At 40.9% G+C, this 24,176-nt stretch overlaps 1 protein-coding gene across 6 annotated transcripts in view; it reads left to right on the top strand.

Moving 5' to 3' along the window:
• IKZF2 (IKAROS family zinc finger 2) overlaps positions 1 to 24,176 on the top strand; it is a 108,349-nt gene that overhangs the window by 32,521 nt on the left and 51,652 nt on the right. The window lies entirely within an intron of this gene.

Raw genomic sequence — 24,176 nt, 5'->3', positions numbered from 1 at the left:
CAGAAATCATTCCCCATGTGGGTTGGTGGGATGAGGTGGGAGCAAAAGTAACTTAAAAACCCATACCTATTTATATAGATACCATTTTTCTTTCTTAGAAATGCTATTAGCTGAGTCTGGGAGTAGCTCAGAGCTTTATTCCCATCTGTTACACTGTGCATGGCTCTTCTAAGGTGTGACCTTATCTAAAGTGGAATCAAAACATGAAGTAAAACTCAATGCAGGCTTGATCTAGTTGAGAGTCCCTTCAGTAGACCATGGCAATGGGGAAACAATAGTTATGCTGCTGAAGTTCATTCTTTTCCTGAGGTGTGGTTTTATCAGCAATTAGTGTGTAAAAAGTAGCACTTACTGGCTTCAGGATCCTTCCCTCTACTTTCAGGCTTGTGTTTGGTCATTTTGCCTAAAAATAAGGGAGGTTTCTATTCCACCTGTAGTATTGACTGGGTCACAACTGACACCAAGAAGGTATTCATGCCTCATCAATGGAATTATTTGCTAAGTGCCAGTTGCAGAACTTTTACTGTTAAATTTTCTTCATAGGCCAGGAAGACAACAATTGAAGTCTTAGACTGTGTTTCAGACCCAGGAAAATAAATCCTTTCAGAGAAAGCTAACATATTCTCTATTGTTGTACAGAGCTTAATTTTATTTTTATTATTTTGGTTGCTTTTCAGGTGTACTTTCAGTGCTTTGTGAAGGCTTTCATGGTCAGTGGGAATATTGTGACTAACTCAGTCATGATACACTGTAAGGAGAAAAGAGTCTGAAAAGGGAAAGGCAGGATCCAGTGGGCAGACTTTGTTATTTGTGCTTGTCTAATCCCCTGATTCTGGCAGAGTGGCAGAACGCTGAAGCAGATAGAGGTGCAATTGGCATCTCCCCTGTTAACCCAAGTCTCTCAGCCTGCTCTTAGTGTCTAGGGAAAATGTTTAACCCTAGGGGTTTGGTTTTATGGAGAGTTGTTCTGGGACAGGCAGTTCTTGATGCAAGTTGGAAGATGGCACCTCTGTTTTGTGTGTTGCTGAAACAGCTTTCAGGACTTCAGCAAATACCAAAGCATCAGCCTTCCCTTTTTCTATTTTTTTTTCTTTTTAGTTATTTTACCTCTTTTACCTGTGACAGCTTCAGTTTACAGACTCCATTCTTCTTGTGGAAATTTTATTGTGTGACCGTTTCCTTGTTTAGCAATACAGTGGCTTGAGAGGAAGCAACTTTATACTTTTGATCTAATTTTAAAGCCTCAGAATAGGTCATTCATTCCTCCAAACAATTTCTAAAGATTTTCAAATAAGGCATAACTTGGTTTAGAAGGCAAGAAGTAAAGTGTCAGGGCCAAAACTTTGAAGGAGCTTTTATGTGTAACCTTATTGGGATTTTTAATGAGCTAAATACAGCATTGTAGGCAGAAGCTGTAAGATGAGAAGCCCTCCATCTCAGCAGATCCTCGGGGATATGCCCTTGGGAGGGTTTCAGACTGCAAGAAAATGTGGAAAAACAAGAAGATTGCTCTGCAGGGATGGACATAATATAGGGAGAGGTTGGGAAAGATAAATCCTTCTGGCCCCCTTCATTATGAGAGTAAAATGACACTTTTGGCTAGAGGCCAGTGAAACCTGGGAGATCTAGGATGGTGCAGACAGGACTAGCAACAAGTTTTGTCAGGGAATGGATTGGATGAGTGCAGATCTGCCTTAGCGTTGTGGTTTTTGTTCTGAATACAGAGTGTTAACCCCTCTGTTCCTGCTCCTTTCCAGAAGCAGAAATGAGGCAGAGGCACTCAACCCTCAGAGCAGATGGGAAAAATCATAGTGGATTTTAATTAAACTTGGAAAAACAAGCAGAGGTAGAAGAATGCTCTGACAGGAGGTGTAGGATTCTTTGAGGGGCATGTTGTTGTGATGCTGACCCAATGCTACAGAGGTTAACAGCCATCCTGACATCCCCACATGATCAAAATTCAGCAGCACTGTGGAGAAGGAGCTGCCAGGCAGATTTGCTTACTCCCAAAAACCATTAAAAAAAACCCCAAAAGAACTTAAAAATTACTTTCTTTAAGAAATGCTGCAGTTTGTCTTACCGAAAGGTACTGATTTTGATTTAGAATTTTGACATGCCCTTTTAGTTTCACCTATGCTGGCCCACCAAGGAATGGCTTAAGTGGTGCTTTCAAGGAGGGAGGGGAAAATGCTTCTGATCTTTAAAGTCTTAACTCTTAAATAAGCTAAAATGCAGCATCTTTCTTATGCCTGTGAAAGCTCATTTTTCTGTAACCATAAATGTGCCAGGTCTGTGATAGGTGAGAGTGTCTCTTTGAAATTAGACCACTAAGGGCTAGTTTTTCAGAAGAATTCAGGGTTGCTCAGCTTCCCTCAAAGTACATCTGTAGTGTGGTCAGAGGCATGAGTGTAGCTTCTGCAGGTGTACCTGGGCTGGCTCTAAATTAGCTCATGTGTACATGTAGGGGGGGCCAGCACTGTACCCCAGCAGCTTTGGGTACTGCACCTGATTGGAGCCCAGGGGAGCCTGTAGGCACTGTGGCCGTGGCACTGGTACCTGCCAGAGCAAGGGAACAACAGGTGCTGCCTAAGAGGAACCTTGATAAAGTTGGCTTTGGCCAGGGTGAGCATTCTTGGGAGCCTGTGCGTTTGTATGATCTCATGATCTTCCAGGGACATTTTTGTTTTGTTTTGTTTTTTAATGGGAGTTGCATGTAAGCATGGGAGGATAGAGCTTGGCCTGCAAATAGGACCTATTTGGGAATAAGCCTTTTCCAGAGGTATATAATGATAGTTTTCATTTCTTCAGTTAGAAACAGATGAGGGCCACAATCCTAAAAAGGCTTACATGGGGACTTTATTTTAAGATTCACCAAGTACTGAAATTAGCCTGTAACTTCAGGGCTTTTAAGTGTGATCTTTTTCAGAGCCTCTGGCCATAGATGGTTTCATCCTGGAATATTTGTACTGTTCCAGCTGCTGTAAGTCTAGGCATGGTATCTTTCTGTTTCCAGAGCCTAAGATTTATTTTAAAGTCCAACTTCTTACAACTGTGAGAAAGCAAGGGATATTACTTTATAATGACATGGGGTAGAGCTGACTGGTTTATTAAACCATTTATAACTAGGAGGAATTAGCAGTTGTGTTGTAGAATAGGAGGTCAGAAGGATGAAAACACCCACGAAGGATAACTCTGAACAGCCTGGTGTCATTTGAATATTTCAGCAATCAAAACCCCTAGGAAATACACTTTACAAGAGTTAAGGACATAAGGAATTTAATTTTACATCCCTTGGGGTTTTGTGCTGGCAGTGCCCTAAGGGATGATACCATTGATAAAGATTTTTCCTGAATCTTACAACTAATCTTTTGCTGTTCAGAGAGGAAAAATGTGGGGAAAGGGTATTGAGATGTTAACTGGGTGTAGTACAAGAGATTAAGGAATGAAATCTGGATTGCCATGTATCTGAAGTCTTCTAAGAGCACTGGAGAAGTGTGAAAGAAGTTGCTGTTTACAGTTATGTTGCCACACTTAGCACAGCACTGTAGCTCTAGTCCTAATTTTATGCTTTTACCTACTCATTTTTTAATACCATAGCCTTCATTATTCCCAGGTTGCTTAGTTATAAATCGCACCAAACCTTTGAATTCTTGAGTCGGTTTTCACTATGAATTTTCCTTCTTTCTGGTATGGAGTACATGTGTGCTATCTGCTTACCTGGAGCAGATCTGAGAGGTGGTGTTGTCTGCAGGAATGAAAACTGGATTGGGAGGCAGGAGGTGGTGAAATCTAGTTCTGCCTCACAGGGCAGACTTAAGCGAGCTGCGTCACCTTTCTGTTTCATTTTTCTACCCTCTGCAAAGAAAGGGGTAAGGATGTTTCCTTGCCTGCTTCCCAGGATGTGTGTTGGGCAGAATTGTTCATTAAATCCTGTCTGAATCTTTGGGAATACCACCATACAGCACAGGAATATCCTTTAGTGTCTGATAGCAGTGGTCTGATACACAGCAGTGGTCTGTCCTTGCTTGTTCTGCTGTTGGTCTGTGTGGTGCATGTGTGATATGTGCTTTCTGCATTCCTGGTCATGTTTACTTGTGGCTCTGAAGGAGATGTAGCAAAGGTCAGCTATCCTCAAGCATTTTAATAGAAACCAGTATAAACACCAATTTTCTGCTGTGCGGTGCCTTTCTCCTCTGATGTCCACTTTGGTTGTTCAGCGTGACCAAAACGTGCATGTCAGTTGAAGACCAAAAAGTCACTTAGGGGAATACTGGTTCTTGCTTTTTACTTTTGTTCTGTAGTTTCACTTTATGAGCACCTTTTCTCCAGCTGAGGGAAAGGCTGGCAAGTGCAGATCATCACACCTGCCAGCCAAGACCACACCTTGAGCTTCCTGCGAGTCATAGCAGTCAATAATTTATTGTAGGGTGTACAAATCTTTTCCAGCTCTGCTCAGACAGCAACCAGAGAACTCAAACCAACTGGTGATAATGCCTGTTAGAATAGTTTCTAACATGAGAGCAACCATTCTCAATAAAAGCCGAACAGTATCTTTTTTCCCTTACACAGAAGACTTGTTGACCCTTCACAGTTCCACTGTAGGAAGAGGTGATTATTTCTTCCATCCCTCAGATCAGGACCCAGACTCACACAGTGCTTCAAAAATCAGGAGAAAACCTGAAGCTGTGAAAAGCCAAAGCTGTAAAACCAAAACACAGTGTTTTCTGGGAGTGGATTTTTTTAATTTTTCATTTCTATTTTTCAAATCTGGTTTAGCATAAAGCTGATACAATTCTCTTAAGCTCTAACTAGCTTTTATACAAATGACTTCAAAAAATAAGAGTTTTTAAAATTTAAAAAGTAGGTATTTTTCTTCATTACTTTTAAGAAAAAGTTCTAGGAAAAAAATGAAACATAACTAGATTCTCTGTATGTTTCTTTACCACCTCTTTTTCTTGTTTTTCCCTTTGAGATAATCCATAGGGTTTCTTTTCTGTTTAAGTTTATAGGTGTCACTGACAAGATTGCTTCTTTCAGGGAGGGTGGGGAACTCTGAGTCAGCTAGCAGGACTTCTGCCCTAGCAATACTTGTGAGCTGTGAGGAGCTCCAGCTTCTCTAGATCTGCTCTTTTCCAGCGGTGTGCTTTCATACACTTTCATAACCTGGGATTAAACCTGGCCTTGCTCAGTGTCCTGGCTGGAAACCTGATGGAAAGAAGGATTTAGCATGGTGGACAGTCACGTGTCCCAGTATTTTCAGGGCAGATCACAGCATGCCTGTAATGAATCCTGAGCTAATTACATTGGTCACACCATTAGAGTTCAGGGCTGTCCTCAGAAGAGCTGTGTATGTAATGTGCTTGTCGTTTACTACCTGCCTCTGGCACCCACAGAGAAAGAGCATCAGTGGTTCAGGGAAAGATAACCGAAAGCAAGCTGTGGCTTCTATGCAGGCATTTATAGGAGAAGCTCAGTGGGTACAGAGGTCAGACTAGGAGATCACTGTAGCCTCTTCTGATCCTAATGTGCCTGAATGCTACCTGAATGGTCTTCTCAGACCTTTCATTGTTTCGCAGTGACTTAACGGTGGGTTCCGTCTCATCCTACGATGGTTTGCGTGAATGCTTTTAATCTCATCATAAAGCCATATTATATGAAAGCTTTCACAGAGGAATGTGTTTCTCCATGTTTTTTCACTCCTGATGTTTCTCTATAATCCTTTCACCCTTGAGAACAGGGGAAAGAAAAGTGTCTGGTTTTCACCACTGTTGAGCGGAAGAGCAGATCTTGGGCATTATTAAAAGCAGCATCATTGGAAGGACGTTGTGTATGGAAGATAAGTGCATGTTATCTTTTCCTGTTAACAGTTTAGGTTTGTATTTCTTTTTCCAATAATCAATAAAATAGTTAAAATAAGTGCAATATTTTTCTTCTGGTATGAATTAGTCCATGATCTATAAAAGGACATTTGGTATAAGAAATTCTGGCATAAAATACAGTAATGAAAACTTTCTCAAGACAAGGCTGGGCTTATAATATTGTAAGAAATTTACTTCAGCATCATGTGGAAAATATGGAAATGAAGGCATGGGTAAGCCATGTCCTTTTAGGATTTTTGAAGGGATACAACAAGCAAGAAAGTAGAACTGAGGCTGTGGTGGGCAATCTGTCTCCCTGAAGTTGGGAAGGCATAGCAATATGATCCATTTTTGCTTGCTATATAGTAAGCATGGCTTGCACTGAAGATTAGTTAGGACTGTTGTCTTAGTAAATGGTTTCAGCTCAAATGGCTTGTAAAAGGTTTTCCAGCATCTATGGAAGGATCTGAGAAGTTCTACACTGAGTAGTACCATCTTTGAAAAGTTCATTTTGTGGAACCTTATGGAAGCTCAATGTCTAGTCCAAACTAGTCATTTAATCTTATTCTCTAGGCTTCTCCAGAAATCATCATCTCACAGAACAGGTGGGATGAAATTATTTGCCCTCTGGAGATGCTTATTTATTTGGACTGACTTCACAGGGAACCTAGACAGTGCTAGCTGGGACTTGGCTAACTAGCTGTTAGATGTGTAAAACTAGGTGGCATAAATTTGCCCTCACAGCAGTAAATGGTGAAGTGATAGTTAAACTTGCCATGGGGAAGGACAAAGAGAGATGGGAATGCATGCACGAAACCATTCTGGAATTTGAGCATGGCAAGGACATCTCTCATGTTGGTTACTTTAAATACAGTGGTTGTTTTGATATACTATATGCTCATAACAGTCATGATCTTTGAGGCGTCATCCAGGGTGCTGGCTGCTAGTGGAACTTGTATGCTCTGTAATGAGGAGTTTGGTTAAATACACTCTCCACCAGATGATTACATCTGAGATTAAACTGGGGGTAAAAATGGCAGACTTCTCGTGTGCTCAAATAGCACAGATACAGCAACTGCTGTACAAGCTTGAAGATACTTTTTATTCCTTCTGACATTACTGTACTGCAGTACCTGGAATCCTTACAGAGGAGCAAAGTCCTTAGAATTATTTGTTTAACTTTATAAATACGAACACTTTCACTTTTCTCTGCTCACTTTGCTGATATGACAAGCTAAACCAACCAACTGACTCCACTACAACCCTAATGCTTCTTATGCAACACTTCGCTCAGGCTTATTCCTCTGTTATCTTCCATTGCCTATCTCTGCTGTGGTTGTTTAGTCTCTGGATTTCATGGAATTTTCTGTGATTTTTAAGAAAGAATTGGGGAAGAACTCTGTCTGGAAAGGGCTTACACTTACATCATGGTCAGAAATACATCAGGAGTCTTCCTTGTTCTTATGTGGCCCCCAGTTTTCACTTCCTTGAAGAAGTAACCACACTAGCATCAAATCCAAAGCGCCTTTGGTTCCCTGTCTCAGTTAAAGCAGATATCCATTTGCAGCTGAATTGATTCAGAAGGACATTAGGCTTCATTTAGAGCAGGGTTTCAGCATCTGCCTCTGGATCTGCAGCTAGACAGCATCACCGCTGTGCAAAGGGCTGGTTTCACTAAAGTGGCCTTTGTGGATGAGGATCCAATTTAGCATTTGTAAGCTTGTCACAAGTAATAGTACAGCCTGACAAACAGCATTGTCAATAAAATAATGCAGTCCCTCTATGTACTGTGGTTCTCTGCTCTGGATGAGGTACAGAGTCAAATTTTGGAGGTATTAGGCCTGAAGCTTCTCCTGTTCACTAACCCACAAATTCTGAAAAATAGTCTTCTGAAAGGCAGCAGGATGTATGCAGCATATAAGATCTGCTGCTGCTGAGTCTTGGTTTGTGAGTGTTGGTTCTGAGTGTGAATGGTAAGAGGGGGAGATATTTATGGTTTTTTTTAGTTTATAACAGCATCCTGATTTCTTCTGCTGATAGCTGCTGGACGTTTTATAGCAGAATTTCTGCTGAAAACATGAAAGGGTTGAATAAATAATGAAATATAAGACCAGTTTGTTATCTTCAGTGCATTCCATACTATCTCTGTTGCATCTCCAGATAGGTACCTCTGCAGGCTGACTAGATCTTTCCATCCTCCACACTCCCTAATCCATCAAACTGTGTCCAGACTGCTACAGTTCTGAGGTTTTCTGCTGTTGTTGGTTTGGTTGTGGTTTGGGTTTCTTTGTTTTATTTTGTTTTAAATTGGGACAAGTCCACATTCTCAGTAAGAAATACCCTGACACCCAGCCAGCACAAGTAGAGAGCTGGCTACTAGTTACTTATCATTTGTTGTAAGCTTATTTTCATGAAGCTCCCTCAATAGATCCACAGTTCCTTAAGAGAGCAACTGTGTGTTAATCTAGTGAGCGGAAAAGGTATAGAGAAGCTGCTGCAGCCTTTGACCAGCAACGAGAAGTCTTGATAGCATCTGTTGTGCGAGGATAAGGATTTGAAATGGCAAGGCCAGTTCTGGAACAACTATATCCTTGTTTCCCTACCCTTGAGGACAAGGGGGACAAGTGCCTACATGTGTTGGATTTTGTTAGCTGGATCCAGTTGCTGTGTTGAGTTAATGAAGGTCATGTTAGTCTGTGGAATGCTGGGAAAGCAGGGGAAGCTGAAACAGAGCTGGCCCATCCCCAGGCAAACTGGTTTTAACCAGGAAAAAGTCAGAGAATGCGAAGAAACTTCTTGTACATCACCTCAGGCGGTTATGTATTCTGTTTCCTAGTTACATTTTTTTTTTTCCTGGTATCAATTCCAAAACAAACAAATGGAGGGAGAGAGAGAGAGGGGGGAAAAAAGGCATTCCTTAAAATAACCCTTTAACATCTTGGGCCAAATTCTCTTCTTTTGAGGCCAGAAGGTGGGGTCTATCTGTGCTTATATTGGTAGGGAGCACCCCAGATATATGCTGCAATGATTGTAAAATGAAACTATGATCTCTTTTATTTATTCAGAAGTAGTGTAATAAGACTGCAGTGTGTATTAGGCATTGCACTAAATAACAGGATAGATAAGTGGGCACTGCAGGTACAGAACATCCTGGCTTTCTGCTGTTGCACCTTTTCCTTACACTGGGTAAAACAAAACACCAGGCAGGAAAGGACCCTGGCATCATTTAGGAGCTCTAGACCCAACTGTGATAGAAGGGGTAGTAGTAAGTCTGTTCAAACAGTAACTTGAGTATTTATAAATAGTAGTTCAGCACAAGTGTTTCCTGTTGGACTTACTGGGAGAAATGGCACAGCCAAACACAGTTCCCAGAGTGCTTCAGCTAGCTGACCTACCTTGTGAATGCTGAAACCTCAGGCCTCCAGTACTGACTGCAAATTTTCACTTCACTGGGGCATTTGCAATGCATGATTGTCATACTGCAATGCTTGAATAAACTTTCCTTTTTTGTCTGTGGGTGATCACATCCATGTTCCCCTCCTACTCTGTGTTATTCTTGTCTTTCAACTAACTTTTGACTCCAAAAATTTAGGGAGTTTATCCTGCCCCACTTTGGAACTGACCATTTGATATGCTTCACAGCCAAAGTAGAAGACATTTCTCAACTTCCCTGCACTGCTGCCTTCTGTGTCATCCTGTTTCAAGCTCCTTTATACAGCTCTTAAAGTGCTATATAAGGTTCTGGAAAGTATCAAGTTGCTTGGCTCGGTGCTTAAGGCAGTAGGGCACACAGTCTATTTGGTGTGTTCCAACAGCCAGTGGAAACAAGGGTAAGCCAGCTCGTGTACATCTCAGCTTTGGTATGGATGATCAGAGCCATAGCTCAGCAAGAAATCAGCATTCTCTCTTGCAAGCAAAAGGTCAGGAATGCAGAAAGCTCACTGCCTTTTTAAGAAGGTTGAAAGTTTGCCCTCCCTTTTTTTCCAAAAAAAGGGTAAATAGGAGGATAACAATCCCATTTTCTGGTTTATGTTTGGCTGACAATGTGTCATCTAATCTATGTGAGGAATGGTCACATGTAATATATTTAAAAGTTTGTAACCTCTGGGTCAAATCCACTCCTTTCAGTCCTGATGTTTGCTTGACTCACTGGTGGGCAACAACGTTTGATATCCAGCTGACATCCACACTCTTCCCTGCACCTAAATTCTCCAGCCAGCAGATAAAGATACTGTAGAAATTGTGTCAGCATAGGCATTTCCTCATTAAAATCTCTGGTGATGTGCTTTAGAACTGACAGTTCTGATGAGTTCAGGATTCTGGGATAACTGTGGAGCACATGTGTGTACATATCTGTATGTATCTAAAAGCACAGGCACAAACGTGCTGTTATTGTCTGTCTTACTGTGAGAGTGGGTGGGAAACTATTCAGAGAAGCTTTTTTTTAATCCTGCTGGAAGCCTTTGGTGTCTAGAAATCAAAGACCTCTGCAGATGTGTACAAGTCTTGATGAGATCTAAATTGAGAAGATTTCTAAAATCCGGGTGGAATTTCTGAGGAAAACAGATGCGTGATCAGCACCCTTGCCAGCTTAGAAGGTTGAGACTGTAACAGTGCCACTGAGAGCCTGGGCTCAGTCAACCTGAGCAAGAGCTCAAAGTGTCACTGTAGACCCCAGTGGGAGATAGAAGTTTGTCTTTCTGCTTGAATCAGGGTCTGCTTCATCTTCATGATTTTCTCAATGACCACCTTGACGTTTATCTGTAGGATGCAGCCCCTCCACAAAACCAGTGCATGTTTATAGAGGGTGCGAATAAAATATATCGGGTAGGATTTTGTTCTGTGTCTCTTCAAGTATGTTATTTTAGCAGATACAGTTACTTTTTCTTCCCAAATTGTTATTAATGATATATTTTGCCTTAAATTAACATCCAGATTCCGGATCTTTTTTTAATAATTGTATTCTATTTGCAATATAAGAAAAATCTACCATAGTGACACAAATGAATTTTTCCTTCTTAGGATAGTATCCAGCCATACTTTTAACATTGACAATAATGAGTCATGCAATCAAGAGCACATGATGTGGTCTTTGTGAAAGATATCTCAGCTGGCATGGGGTCATGTTATAAGACATAGCATTAGAAATTTCTTCCCACTCTCTCAAACAATTTCTCTTTTGTGCACGCATATGCAAAGTCCTGCCTGTCTTTCTTGCAGCCTGTGTTAAACTTCAGTTGCCACTTGAATTTACAATCCAACTTCTTCTCTTTCAATTTCACTGAATCCAACAACAGACAGACAACTAAAAGCATATAGGAGATTTTTTTTTTCCTGAAAGTCTCACAAAAGAGGCAGGCTGCTACTACTTCCCTGAGCCAAAATATATGAAGTGAAAATTGTGCAAGTTTCTTTGCATGCAGATTTATCTTGTCCCTGCTAGAGAAGTCACTGGCTTTACAAATGCTGGAATTCCTGTAAGCACTATATGTCACTTTAGGCTGAATTAGGATTTGTTTCTGCTTCTATTGACTTCAGCACATGAACATTAATCTACAACATTAATCAATTTATTGTTAGCAAACCCCCATAAGATCAAGAATTACAACCTCTGTTTTGTAGATGAACTGAGTTGCAGAGAGATTTAGATTCCTGTTTAAACGTGTGTTTAGGCATCTAAAGATGCAGCTAAATGCCAAGTAAGATTTATGAAAGTGCCTTAACTGATTTTGAGTGGATGTTTAGGGCCCAGAGAAGTCAGGGTCTTTCATAAATTCAGCTAGGCGCTGGTGAGTGTATCTATAGCAGTATTGTGCTGATGTGCATAGTCTCGCCTGTGTTCAGGAGCAGAGCAAGAGCCGAACCCAGGTTTGTACTTCATGGTAGGTAGGAAGTGCATGCAAGACAGGACAGGTGGGTCCTTGAGGAGCCTGGAGATTGTGTTTGGGCACAACACTACTTATACAGGCCTCCACAGCCACTATTCCCCCTTTCTGTTTATTCCCAGTTTCGTACTTCTATCAGCAACCCAACCTCAGGTTATTTTTCAGCTGGATGAGTTCCAGACACAGCAGAGTGTATAGTTCTAGGACCCATGGAGGTGTAGTGGCTGCTATGTTCCTATATCCCTGTTGTAGCTGGGCAGCCAGGAGCCTGGTGAAGGCTTCTGAATTAACCACCTAAACAAGGGGACAGGAGGCACAGCTGTTTCACCACTATTTCACTCTCCAAAAATATTATGTTACCATGTCATCATATAGTTAAGGCTCTACAGAGATTTCAAAGGTTTGCCTTTTTTTAGTTTTAAATTTTTTTAATCCATATTTATTTAGTTTTATACAATGCCTATTTCAGAAATTCTTTGATTTAAATTAATTTAATGCTTCCTAAGTTCCTGATGCAGAAGACTATCTTGAGACTGGTTTTGCCTGCTGGGAATGAACTTGCTGTGGAAACTACTAGGTGAAAATGACAAGTAATAGATTTGTGGGGAAAAGGCAGCTTGTGAGCAGGACCAGAATGAAATTTCAGTCAAGTTAGATGAAAACAGTGAGGGAGAAAACACTTTAGGAACATTGAAATGGCTTTTGATGTTTAAAAGCAGAAAACATTTCCATGTTTGTTTCAAAGTGATGCTTTTCAGCTCAAAAGGGCCAGCACTTGAAAGGGGGAGGTTATACCACTTCAGAAATGTTTTCTTTTTGCTCAAATAAATGTCTGGAGTCAAATTATTTTCATATCAAATGAAACATTTCAGTTTGTTTGACCCATATAGTTATTTCTTTCTTTTTGTCTTAAGTAGTCACTGCAAAAACTCTATTTTCCTTTCGTCTCCCACCAGAACTGAAAGTTGGAGACTGGAATATTCCACCTCCATGTTTCCAGGGTGCAGCTGCCTAAAATAAATCTCCAAGCTTTAGGCATCACAGGCTCTGCCTCATGGTACATGCTTTATTCTTACCCTAGAGTGAGAATCCTTTGTTGATGATGTCTTTAAGGAAGCCAATGATCCCAAAGTCCCAGGCCAGAAACTTAACAACTAAGTAGTAACAAGGTGTTGCTTATATGAACAAGTCACTTTCTGCACAGACCATTTGCCATATATGCATGAATAATGGTGGTGATGAATGTTCAGAAACATTAAAGGAATTCAATGGATCTACTCTGCACATGAAAACAGATAAATGAAGCATCACATGTGATACATAAAATTATATATTCTACCTGGGACTATGCATTCTGCTTTCATGAACCCCTCAGGTCAAATTTGGTACCATACTAGTTGAATCTGACAGGGTTCTGATCGTAACCTTTGCAACTAGAATTGTGCATGCATATAGACTTGGTGAGAATGTGACAAGAGAAAATAGAACGTAAAGTCTGCGAGACAGTCAATAAATTTGGTTTATATCTTTATCTTTTCCTTGCCTGGCAGTTATTTCAGCAGGTGTTAAACTGTTTTCTGCTTGCTGTGAGCAAGGCTACTCAAATGACCTCCTGTAAATTCTTGATATTTCCTGTATTTATGAGAAGACATAATCATCTCAGAAACTTGTATATTGAGTGTGGATTAAGACAATTTTAAAAATAATGTCTTTTTTTAAAACTTTTTTTTCTTTAAAGACCAGGATTGGTTATAACTAATGGTAGCTTACTTATTACTATACATATGAAATGTGTTCAAATTGTCACCAAACTCCTGTTAGGTATTTTTAAAGTAGTGAGGTGGAGTCATGGCTCAGGTCTTTCTGCGTTATTTGTTGGTGGTCAGTAGACTGTTAATGACCACATATTGCTCTTGGGTTATAGCCTTCCTATGTTATGGTTTTTAGAACCATAAAGCAAGAGTTGCAGGGTTTCAGAGGATGATTACAGAGCGAAGTTTATTGTTATTTCTTATGCTTAAATCTGCTAGGTAAGTTTAAACAGCCAAGTAGGAGATCAGGAATAGAAATGATGTGCAGTTAAACATTGAACAGTCTCTACCTCTTCTGTACAGGAGAGCTATTAAAGTATTGCTTGTTGTAAATTAGTATTCTGCATTTGTTACCTGAAATGCTATTACAGGCATTAGTTTGATCAGGCTGTTACCATTTCTAACTTCATGCTACGGTATTCTCACTTGTCTGCACAGTTGACCCGATCCTGTATGTTGTCAGGGAGGAGATGTTTAACTTGTGACACTACTAATCCTTTCCTGAAGGCTTTTCGTTCTTCCTGCACATTGTCCTTTCATTGCTTTTGTGAGCTGGAACATGCTTGCTCAGCCCAGTGATGAATTCAAGTAATTACCTATGTATGTACTCAAATCCTATTGACTTTAATGTTAAAGATCAGTGATTGCTGAAGTATTGCACTGAATCAGGACCCCCAGGCATTTTCACATGCACAAGCTAACTTGCAAAGTGGTTCACCTTGTTGTAGTCTTCACTGATGGGAAGGAACAGCAGGCTCAGGACACTCTTGCAGCCCAGCCATTGCTGCAAGTGCCTGGCCATGCACAGGGGGAGTTGGGAGCACAGCAGCCCAACAGGGTGCCTGTCTTCCTCCAGGTAAATCTGCAGACCACAGTTGGTCTGTGTGCCTTTGCATAAAAAGAAATGGAATAGGTAGAAACAAATCATGATGTTAGACAAAGTTCAGAGTGTGTGTTTGGTTGATCCAGTTCTAGAAAGTCTCATTAGTCTGTGTGCAGGTATGAGTTATGCCAAAGGACGTGTCTGTGCCAGAAATCTGCACTCTAGTTCAGCTCTCTGTGTGTGCACCACTGCAGAAACTGTTGTGCAGGAGCTTGTGGTATAGAATCCATCCTTTCTCAGCCAAGTTCTCACACAAGGATACAAATGACTTTGTGTGGCTTTTAAAAATGTGCTTGTTTCCACATTTTTATTTTGGTGATAAACATACACCTAATACATTGTGATAGTCCTGTGTTTTATAGAGACGGCCACACTACTACCAAGCCTGAAGAGTCTAGGTTGGTCTTGCTGTACGTAGGCATCAAGCCTTTAGAGAATATGATTGTCCTTAGCTGGAATGACTGACAGCCCCAGAGTTCACATCAGAATTACAAAAAAAAAAAAAAAAAACCTTGGGTCTCCCATTCATATGTTGTAATAGTTGCATCACTGTCTCTGGAGGTGTTTATAAGCCTCATAGGTGTGGTGCTAAGGGAGATGGTTTAGCACCAGACATGGTAGAGTTAGATTATGGTTGGACTTCATGATCTTAAAGGTCTTTTTCAACCAAAATGATTCTATGATTGTATAACCCAGTAGACACATTATATATTCCCCAGAGAGGTTCATTTGTGATCCCTTCCAGTATAGTTTGAACTCAGGATAATGTTAGCCCATTGACAGGAGAGGAGAAATTGATGTTAGAGCATCACCTTCTGCTGAAGCTATTAGACATTTCTTACCTGAGTTGATGATGGAGGAGTGGACTTTTGCTTTCTCCATCCCTGCAGAAGCCATCCATGCTGCTTCCTCAGTGCTTTGACATTCTGCCAGCTGAGGGAGGGAAGAGCCATTTATAAATATTTCTGGTAATACAGTAAGTACTCTCACATGTTTTGCTCACTCATTTTCTGTATCCAGAAATCTATTCAACCAGAATTGGTTCACTCTCTTTTATTAGCAGAAATAGATCCACAACAATTAAAATTGATTTTTTAAAAAAAAAAAAAAAAAGAGAAAAAAAATAAAGAGAAGCAGCAGCAGTAGCAAGCACAACATCATATTGACTGACTGTGTGTATATTCACACTGGCTTCCAATTCATGGATAATTACTCCTCAGAGATTCTGTGCTATGTACAGTACGGTGATGGAATTATGCACTTTAAAGAGCTTTAGTGAGTGAGGCTCTTAGGATGCCAAATTATTTCTTTTTTTTTCTTTTTTTTTTTTCCTTCTCTTCATTGCAGTGAGTAATGATTTTTAAATATACATGACCCATCCTCAAAACAAGGTAAGGCATGTCAGTTTTGTGACTCTGAGTCTCATTTTTCTTGAACTAACACCACAGAAGTGTACGCATGAGATCTGGGACATGGTCAGTGGATCTCTTGGGATTGCTGGCCTTCATTAGTGAGGGGGAAAGGTAAGAGAAACTCATCCTGTTTGGCAGCAGGCACCCCAGTTGTGATTAGTGCTAGGAAAGAGGTCTTGAAAGAGGCTGTGGGTACAAATCTATAGAAAGCCAGGCTTCATTAGTGTGGTCAGTCATGGATCACCTTACTTGGACACGGAGAATCAGTGGTGGTGGTTTCTCCGACCTCTTTGTCAGAGCTGGTTGAACTGTTTTGATTTGCAGTTTCACACACACAAAAAAAATATTGCCTATAAATTTCATCCTAAATTGTTTTTTGCAAAGTGATAAGCAAGTAAGTAAAAAACAGGGCCTTGTCGTAGGAAGTGTCAAGCAATCTTAATTTTAGGCAGAGATACCAGCTCCTCCTAGAGGAAAAGAGCCAGTACCTAAATAGCTCCCAACAGATCCTTTACCCAAGGAGACAAAAGGGTGACGTGTAGAAGTTGCTGCTAATGCCAAATTTAAGCTTTCCAATGGGAATGTGTCACATACATGAGGTTTGAATTTGTCTTTAAGATGTGACTTGATGTCAGAAGTGTTTCTTGATATTTTCTGATATTTTGCAGACATTGACAGCTCTCCAGATTCACTGGAGGAGCTCTTTGGAGAACATCTCCAAAGGTACTATAATGGGAGTTGAAAAAGGAGGTATCTTTTGTAACAGAGTAGTCAGGAATGTTGCAGGGCTGCTGTACTCCTCTGTGGCAGGTGCTGCTTCTTTGCAGCTATGTTTATGGATTTTTATCTTTTGTTGGTGTCTTAATGAATGTTTAGTAACAGTGAATGGTGCTGCATCCCATTCCACGAGGCTGCACCAATGACCTGTTGTGTTAAAGGCAGGGCTCCCAAAGGCAACTCGTTGCCCAAAAAGAGACTGTTTAACTGGGACAGACTGTAGCAGCTCGGAGATCCCTGCAGCTTCCTTGTTCCAGTGAAGGTGGGCCTGGGAGTGCTTCCAGAAGTACATCTGTGTGTACAACTGTACAAACCAGCCCTCTCCTCCCATTCTGCCTTCCTCAGGTTCCTGTGCCCCTGGAGGAGTAGTGTTCCTGCTGTCCTCATGTAACTTAGGCTGTAGAAGCTGGAACAAAGCACACAAGGACCTTCCTTGATGCTGCCCAGCCTCAGTCCCTTAATAAAACAAAGGGCACACACTGCTTCACAGATAACCAAGAACAAACGAAATAGTTCTGCGGTCCATCAGAGAGGCTGTGTGCATGGCTGTATATGGTGGTTGAATATGCAGTTTCCACTGACTATTTGACTTTATGGGACGTGCTCAAGGGAGGGCTACATGTACCTTCTGAGGAAGTATCATATGCTTCAGTCTGTGAATCTGTTATGTCTCCATCTTCTTGACTCTTCTGGAATAATATTGAACAGTGCTTAAAGCCACTTGCTGCATCTTTCATTTCGTTTGGTGATGGTGCTTCATATGAATTCCTTAGCAATCTGAAATGTCTCAGCTTGGGGTTCAGTCCTGCAGTCCCTCATCCTTTCTTGTTTGAGCAGTTGATAAAGGTGTCTGCTCAGTGCTCTTGGGTGCTGTGAAGAAAATGTGGTGGCTGCTTTTCATGCTTAAATGTGTCCGTTCCTATTGTTTAAATATAACTTGAGGAAATACTCCTTTCTTGTTAGATATGTAAATTTTAGGTACCTAATTAACTGTTTTACTTAAAAACTCCCTCCAGCCTTTCTTCCATAATCCCACCAGTCTCTTTCCTTCTCTCTCCCTTAAATATGTGTAGCTGATGAATAGCAAATCTTCTCACAGAATTCTTCAGGAATATTTATTGTAGGGTTTTGCTTTGTTTGCTTTTCTAGTGACTTGGAGATGGCATGGTGAGAAAAGAAACATGTGAGCTAAACCTGTTGGTTTGAACATTGTGTCAGAAAATATCCATAAATTGCAAGTTACTACACAGATGTATAGATTTAATGAGACTGTGTAATGCCATTTATTTATGCTAAAGAATCTGACACATACGGTACTGAAAAAAAGTTAATACTCTAAGAGGTTTTTTTTTTATATATATTTTTCCATTGCCATCTGTCACTGCCTACATAATAATGATACAGGTGAAAGCCTAGCACTGCTTTAAAAAAATCAGAATGAATAGTCATTTAAATATCTTGCAGCTTTAATAGCTGGTATGTTTTGTGTTGTGGGAAGGAGGCAATAGCAATACCCTTCCCCCCTTTTTAGTATATTAAATTTTGAGTTTAAACTCAAAATTTAGACTCTTGAAGTGACTTCTGAACGTAGAAAATTACTATAAACTCTTCTGTCTTTTAAATTTGGAAAAATGAAGGGACTAAACCAGACTCTACCATCCTTACAACATACCATCAGCCTCTGCTTCTGAGAGTAGCCTTTTCATGTGGATCATTAGATGCACATGAATTTTGTGCTCTATGTTCTGCCTTTAATGTGCTGGCTTCAATACTGCTGGAATCTCAAAAATGGTCTTTCCAGATCCCAGGTGTCTAAATCCTGGTCCCCACTGGCCATCTCAAAGGAGTAAAGCTGTCTCAAGTGAAAATACATGCCTCACAGCAGTACTGTGCTGACAGAACTCAGCATTTACAGACACTGGCTTTTAAGAGTTTCTCTTCAACTTTATGCAGTCATACTGTGATTAGGCAAAACTGCTTTTTTTTTTCTTTTAATCACAGTGGAGTCCAGCACAGCAATGACTGTGAGGTGTATGGTGAGAAGTCTCTACGTTCAGATGTCAGGGCTACAAATGGTTCTGTATGTGGTGAGCTGCCCATTGCTTTACATCAGCCACCTGCCTCTACAAGACTATGACTCAAGTAAATGAAACCAGTTTTGTTGTTAATTTCCTTTTTACAATATATTGGCAAAGAAAATATTTTTGTGGCAGGTGCTTATCCTATAATTTTCTGTGGGTTGATGAGTCAGGGGAGGTGTTTGCTTTAGAGGAGGAGGACATGGCTAGGTCAGGTTGCATTAAGATGGTTTAGCGTTTATATGATTAAAAATAAATGCATCTTTTCCTGAAAGCTGTGAACAATCCAAAGGTGTAATTTTGTAATGAAATCCTTTCACTTATTTAAAATAATGTCTCTAGTGGTAAAAATGCCAGAAAATGAAGCCAAGTAGCTGGTCCAGACCCAAAGAAGTCTTTCTATTGGCTTCAAACAACTTTTTTGGGTGTATTTTCAAATATAGTGCAGATCCCTAATGGAAAGTTCTTTATAAATGAAATAATCATTACTGTTATAATTGCTACTCTTTGCGTATGTTGGAAAGCATTTTAGGAAGTCCTGTACTTCTTAAGAAACAGAGATGACAATGAGCGAGCAGTGAGGTTTTGGTCACCTAAAATGGCTGTTATAAATCACTTTATTTTTGTTTGTAAGAGATGATCCTTATATAGATGTCATTTGTCAGCATTTTCCATTACAAACTTATAGTTTTGGGTATTGTATAGAGATCTCAGCAGCCTCTTAGAAAAACTACTTAGAGGTGAGTGTGTCTTTGCTTAATGAGTACATGTTTTTTCTGCTCCCTTATTAGGTGCTCTTTAAAACACAAAGGTGTTCATGGTTTAGTGTTTAGAGATACAGTATGTTTCACACAGGAGTGAGCCTGGTTTTATTTTACTTTCTGCTTTCCAGTGGGCATCAGAAATAATTCTACTGAAGTAGAAAAGTACGGTGGTGGGAGAGGAGACGCAGTGTTTAATGTACATGTTGCAGACAGTAAGAGACTTGCCTTGGACCACCAAGGGAAAGGGGCTGTGAAAGACCACCCACATCACTGAACACAGCCTCCTGTAGTTCATGGTAACTGTGAAATAAAAGTTTACAATGAAAAGGGGCCCTGGAGAACACCTGATATGCACCACCAACATCACCTGCCTGTCTTTAACAAGCATAAAGTCATTAAGACGAGGGCAGAAAGTCTTGGTAACTACGATACGTGACAGAAGAGAGCAGGAGAGCACAGAGGCTGACCAGGTGGCACATAACTGCAGAAAGTTGGCTAGATGACATTTACCCAGAAAAGCATGTTTCATGCAATAGGAAAATGAGAGGAAAAGAAAAATCCTACTTCCTCTCACCCCATCAAAGTAGCCCAAATCAGAATGAACAAACAGGTATACAATAATTGCCCCTAATTTGACCTTAAATAAAAGTCCATTAATCCAAGCCTAATAACTGTCTTGGGGTTTGAGCATCAGTGGAGAGGACAGGAGCTGGAGCTGAGTACCACTGTATTCTACTTGTCTTTCACAGGGACCAAGTTCTGGCATTGCAAAAGGATAGGGGGGCATGGAGATGAGGAAGATGTTCCTCATCTGTAAGGAGTCAGCAGAAACCTTGTATTATGTTAAACACAATACTTGTTGCACCATAATTTGTAAGTATAGGAAAAAAAGGAGGAGGAGAATGGGTCATCTGGAGTACTTTTCCTACCATGGGTTATGAATACATGGCTCTCAGTTGTGTAAGTACAAGTTGCATGGATGCATTTGTGGGTGAAATTTGGCCTGAAGTCCTTCTAGAGATGAATCTTGCAACACTGAGTAATCATATATATTTAATTAGGAGTTTTCACTCTTGCCAGATGAAGGTATGCAGCATGGGTGACTTGTAGTGAGCAAACAGTCATGCTGAAAGGCTGGGCATCTGGACAAAATTCTGGTTTGGATACTGTTATCCTTACTTATACCAAAGTACTCCTTACTCAGCATCTCAGATGAATGCAACTGGATACTGCTATCCTTACTTTTGCCAAGGTACTCCTTACTCAGCATCTCACTGAATGCAACTCGAAAATTTTTGAAACAGATTCTGTGATGGAAAAAAAGTTTCAGGTCTCAATACTGCACTTGCCGGGACATAAGCACAATCAGAGCCCTTCAACTGTAACTGGTCTTTTCAGCATAGTATTTGTATAAGCTTGCATAGCCATTTGAGCACAAAAGTTGTTCCACAGGTTTCACTGCTTCAGTCTTCATTCCTTGTGTCTGGCCATGGACAAGGCCATTCCTTGTGTCTGGAATAGGGAAAGGCATCTGGTATTTTAAAACCATTGCTACCGAAGGCGTGCAGTGGCATCCAGGGTGCTGCTCCTCATCAGCCAAAGACAGTTGTGTAACTGCACAGTACACTTAGTCTGGGACCTCATCCAGATCAAAAATTGTTGATTTTTCTCAGGAAAGCTAGTTTTCGGCTGGACTGGTTTACCTCCCAGTTCCATGAGCACTGATACCAATACAAAAGATGGAAGGAGTAGAGAACAAGAGGGTGGCAGGCACAGTTTGTCAGCTAAAACCTGGTTGAAGCTTGGCTTAGCTATGCAACCACATCCTAATTTAAACTAAACTTGGGTGTAACAGACCTGTTAGTCTACACTTACTGCACACACCACCTCCAGAAGATATGAAGTAAGTATTCTGTTGCATTTAGCGAGAATTTAAATTGACTTCAGAGGTATCAGGCTTAAACTGAGATACTTCAATGTGAAAACAAGAAATTTCTAAGGATGCCTAAATAAGCTGATCATTTCTCACTGAATTTCTGGCGTATTAACCACCTCCATGTGGGCTTGAAGAATCCCGTTTGTAGCATGCAGAAAAGGGGACTCTGCACAGAGCTTCTAAATCTTTCCTTTCCCTCCGTATTTTTATTAGTTATGAAGTACTTGGTTTGATTTAACTGTTGCAAATGGACATAACCCTGCCGAGGTCACCATGACAACATTGTGTCACCATATAAAATTTTCTCTTGCTCAGTGGCCAAGAGCTAAGTCTTTGGCAGCTTGCGCTATCCAAATTTGACACCCAGCATTGGGGATGTCCATGTGTAATCTGAGAGGCCCTGCTTAGGCTTTTGTTGCTTGACTAGAGAAAGGAGTTGGGTAATTCCCCGTACTTTGCAGGTGACATTCACCCTCATTTTTTCCATCCAGATACAGCTTCACTTCTCTGTAAGCCTCCTGAAAGCCTCAGTCTATTCTGAAAGCAGAACTGGGTCCCTTGAAATATACCTTTCTAACCCCCAACTGAAACATTTTCCATTCCAGTCTTGTTAGAGCAGCATTACCCACAGGTGTCATTTAAGAGATTTCTTTCTTTCTCCTGAAGATCATGGTTATCAACCCCAAAGCAGCAGATGCACTGCCAGTACCTTGAACAGACTTTCCTTATTCCTCAGCTTTGGAGCAATACCTGATTCACACCAGCCCAGCACAAGGAGAAGGGGGAGGCCTGTTTGTCTCTTAGGAACTAAAGTAGATTAGCTGGAAATTGTATTTTCAATGGCAGCCTGTTTGCCAAGTGCTTTGTGGCTGTGAGGTGACAACAGAGCAGATTCCTTGCCTCATTCTGTCGCTTCTCAGCTGGCATTCTCACCTTCGGTATGCCTGCCTTTTTTAAAAGGAAAGGTTTGTTGGTGCTCCCATGTTTACACATTTAATAGCTCATAATTAAGCCAAAATGGACTTGGAAAACCTCATTAAGAGCTAAATTCTACTAGCAATAAGAAACTCAGATTAAGTTTTCTTCTCACTAAGACCGCTTTCTATTATTCCAGATGGAAAGTATGTTTATACATGCCTCAGAGTCTCACTACACTTGTGGAGTGGTGTAAACACCCTCCTTAAGGACCCTTTTTTTCTACCAGAGTGCTCTTAGGCTGAACAAGAGTTAGGGCTCATTGTTTCCAGCTTTTGGCATTCCTTACTTTGAATTTTCAAAATCCACCAAGATGGAAGAGTTCTCTCTCCACTCTCTTATTTTACAAGACATTTACTGTTTTGTCTTTCCAAGTTTTAAAATCAACTGTATTCCACTCACCATCACTCAGTGCTTTTAATAGTATAAAACCAGGGCATTTAATAGTACGGAATCATTTAGGTTGGAAAAGATCTTCAAGATCAAGTCCAACCATTAACCCTAACCTACCAAGTCCACCACGAAGCCATATCCCCAGGCACTGCATCTAAACAGCTTTTAAACATACACAGGGATGGTGACTCAACCACCTCCCTGGGCAGCCTGTTCCAATTCCTGACAACCCTTTCAGTGATTTTTTTTTTTTTTTTCTTTCTCCTAATGTCTAGCCTAAACTTCACTTGGTGCAGCTTTAGGCCATTCCTTCTTGTTCTATCACTAGTTACTTGAGAGAAGAGGCCAAAACCCACCTCAAGACAACCTCCCTTCAGGTAGTTGTAGAGATCAGTGGGGTCTTCCCTCAGCCTCCTTTCATAAGACTTGTTCTCTAGGCCCTTCATCATCTTTGCCGCTGTTTTTGTACTGTAGAAACACAAAAAGTATCAGACTAGTCTTGGGACATGTAGGAATTACCCAGGTACCCAGGTGCAAAACATGGGAGAAGCTAGGTCATTTTCTCTTTGTCTTTAGCTGATAATTAGCAATGTCATTAATCCACTACCTGGGAGAAGTTCATGATTAAAATAGATAGTGTCACTGACCGCTGACAAGACAATATGCAGAAGGTTGTGCTGTGGCTGTCACCGTGCTGCAGTATTTAGGGCTTGGTCTTTTTCTAGAGGGAAGTAACAATTTGTTTGTATTCTACAGTAAAGACATACACATTATCCAGGCTTTGAATATTGCATTATATTGTGTTCTGAACAGAGAATCTGCAGCAGACCCTGGGAGAGCTAATGCACCACCTACCTCCTATTATTAGATGAGTTTGGTTAGAGAACACGTTGTGTCCACATTAACTGCAAACGTCCTTCTTTTGTGTTCACCCACAGAGTCACCCCAAGGCTCTTCGGGGGCGGAGGTTTGAATTTTGCCTCCTCAAGGATGAGGATCTGAAGCTGGGCCAAAGCTTCATTTCCTGCTGGCAAGAGAAGAGGGATAGGGGAAGAGATGTGGGAGGGCTCGAGGGGTCAGGCTTGCCTTTTCTGCTGCACCAGGGGCAGCAGGAAGAGGCTGGTGATGTGTGGCCACTGCCAGGAAAGGCTAACCTCTAGCTGGAGACCACAAACCCTTGGTGACAGTGGCCAGTCTGGTTTTCCAAGGCCATAGATAAAATAAGAAACGACCTAGGACAGCAGACAGTGGAGGAAACAGGGGGCACAATCTTGTTCCCTGTTGTGTTGGACAGAAGATTTTGTTATTGTTTGGCAGTGGGAATTGCACTCTATCTTGCTTGCTCGAGAAAAGAAGGTGGCCAATGCTTTAATGTACACTCCACCTGGCATCCTGTGTCTCAGC

The sequence above is a fragment of the Indicator indicator genome, chromosome 5 (genome assembly GCF_027791375.1).
Source record: "Indicator indicator isolate 239-I01 chromosome 5, UM_Iind_1.1, whole genome shotgun sequence".
In the NCBI taxonomy this organism is placed as follows: Eukaryota; Metazoa; Chordata; class Aves; order Piciformes; family Indicatoridae; genus Indicator; species Indicator indicator.
Note: the sequence above shows the minus strand (reverse complement) of the source record. Positions and strands in the feature narration are given on the sequence as shown.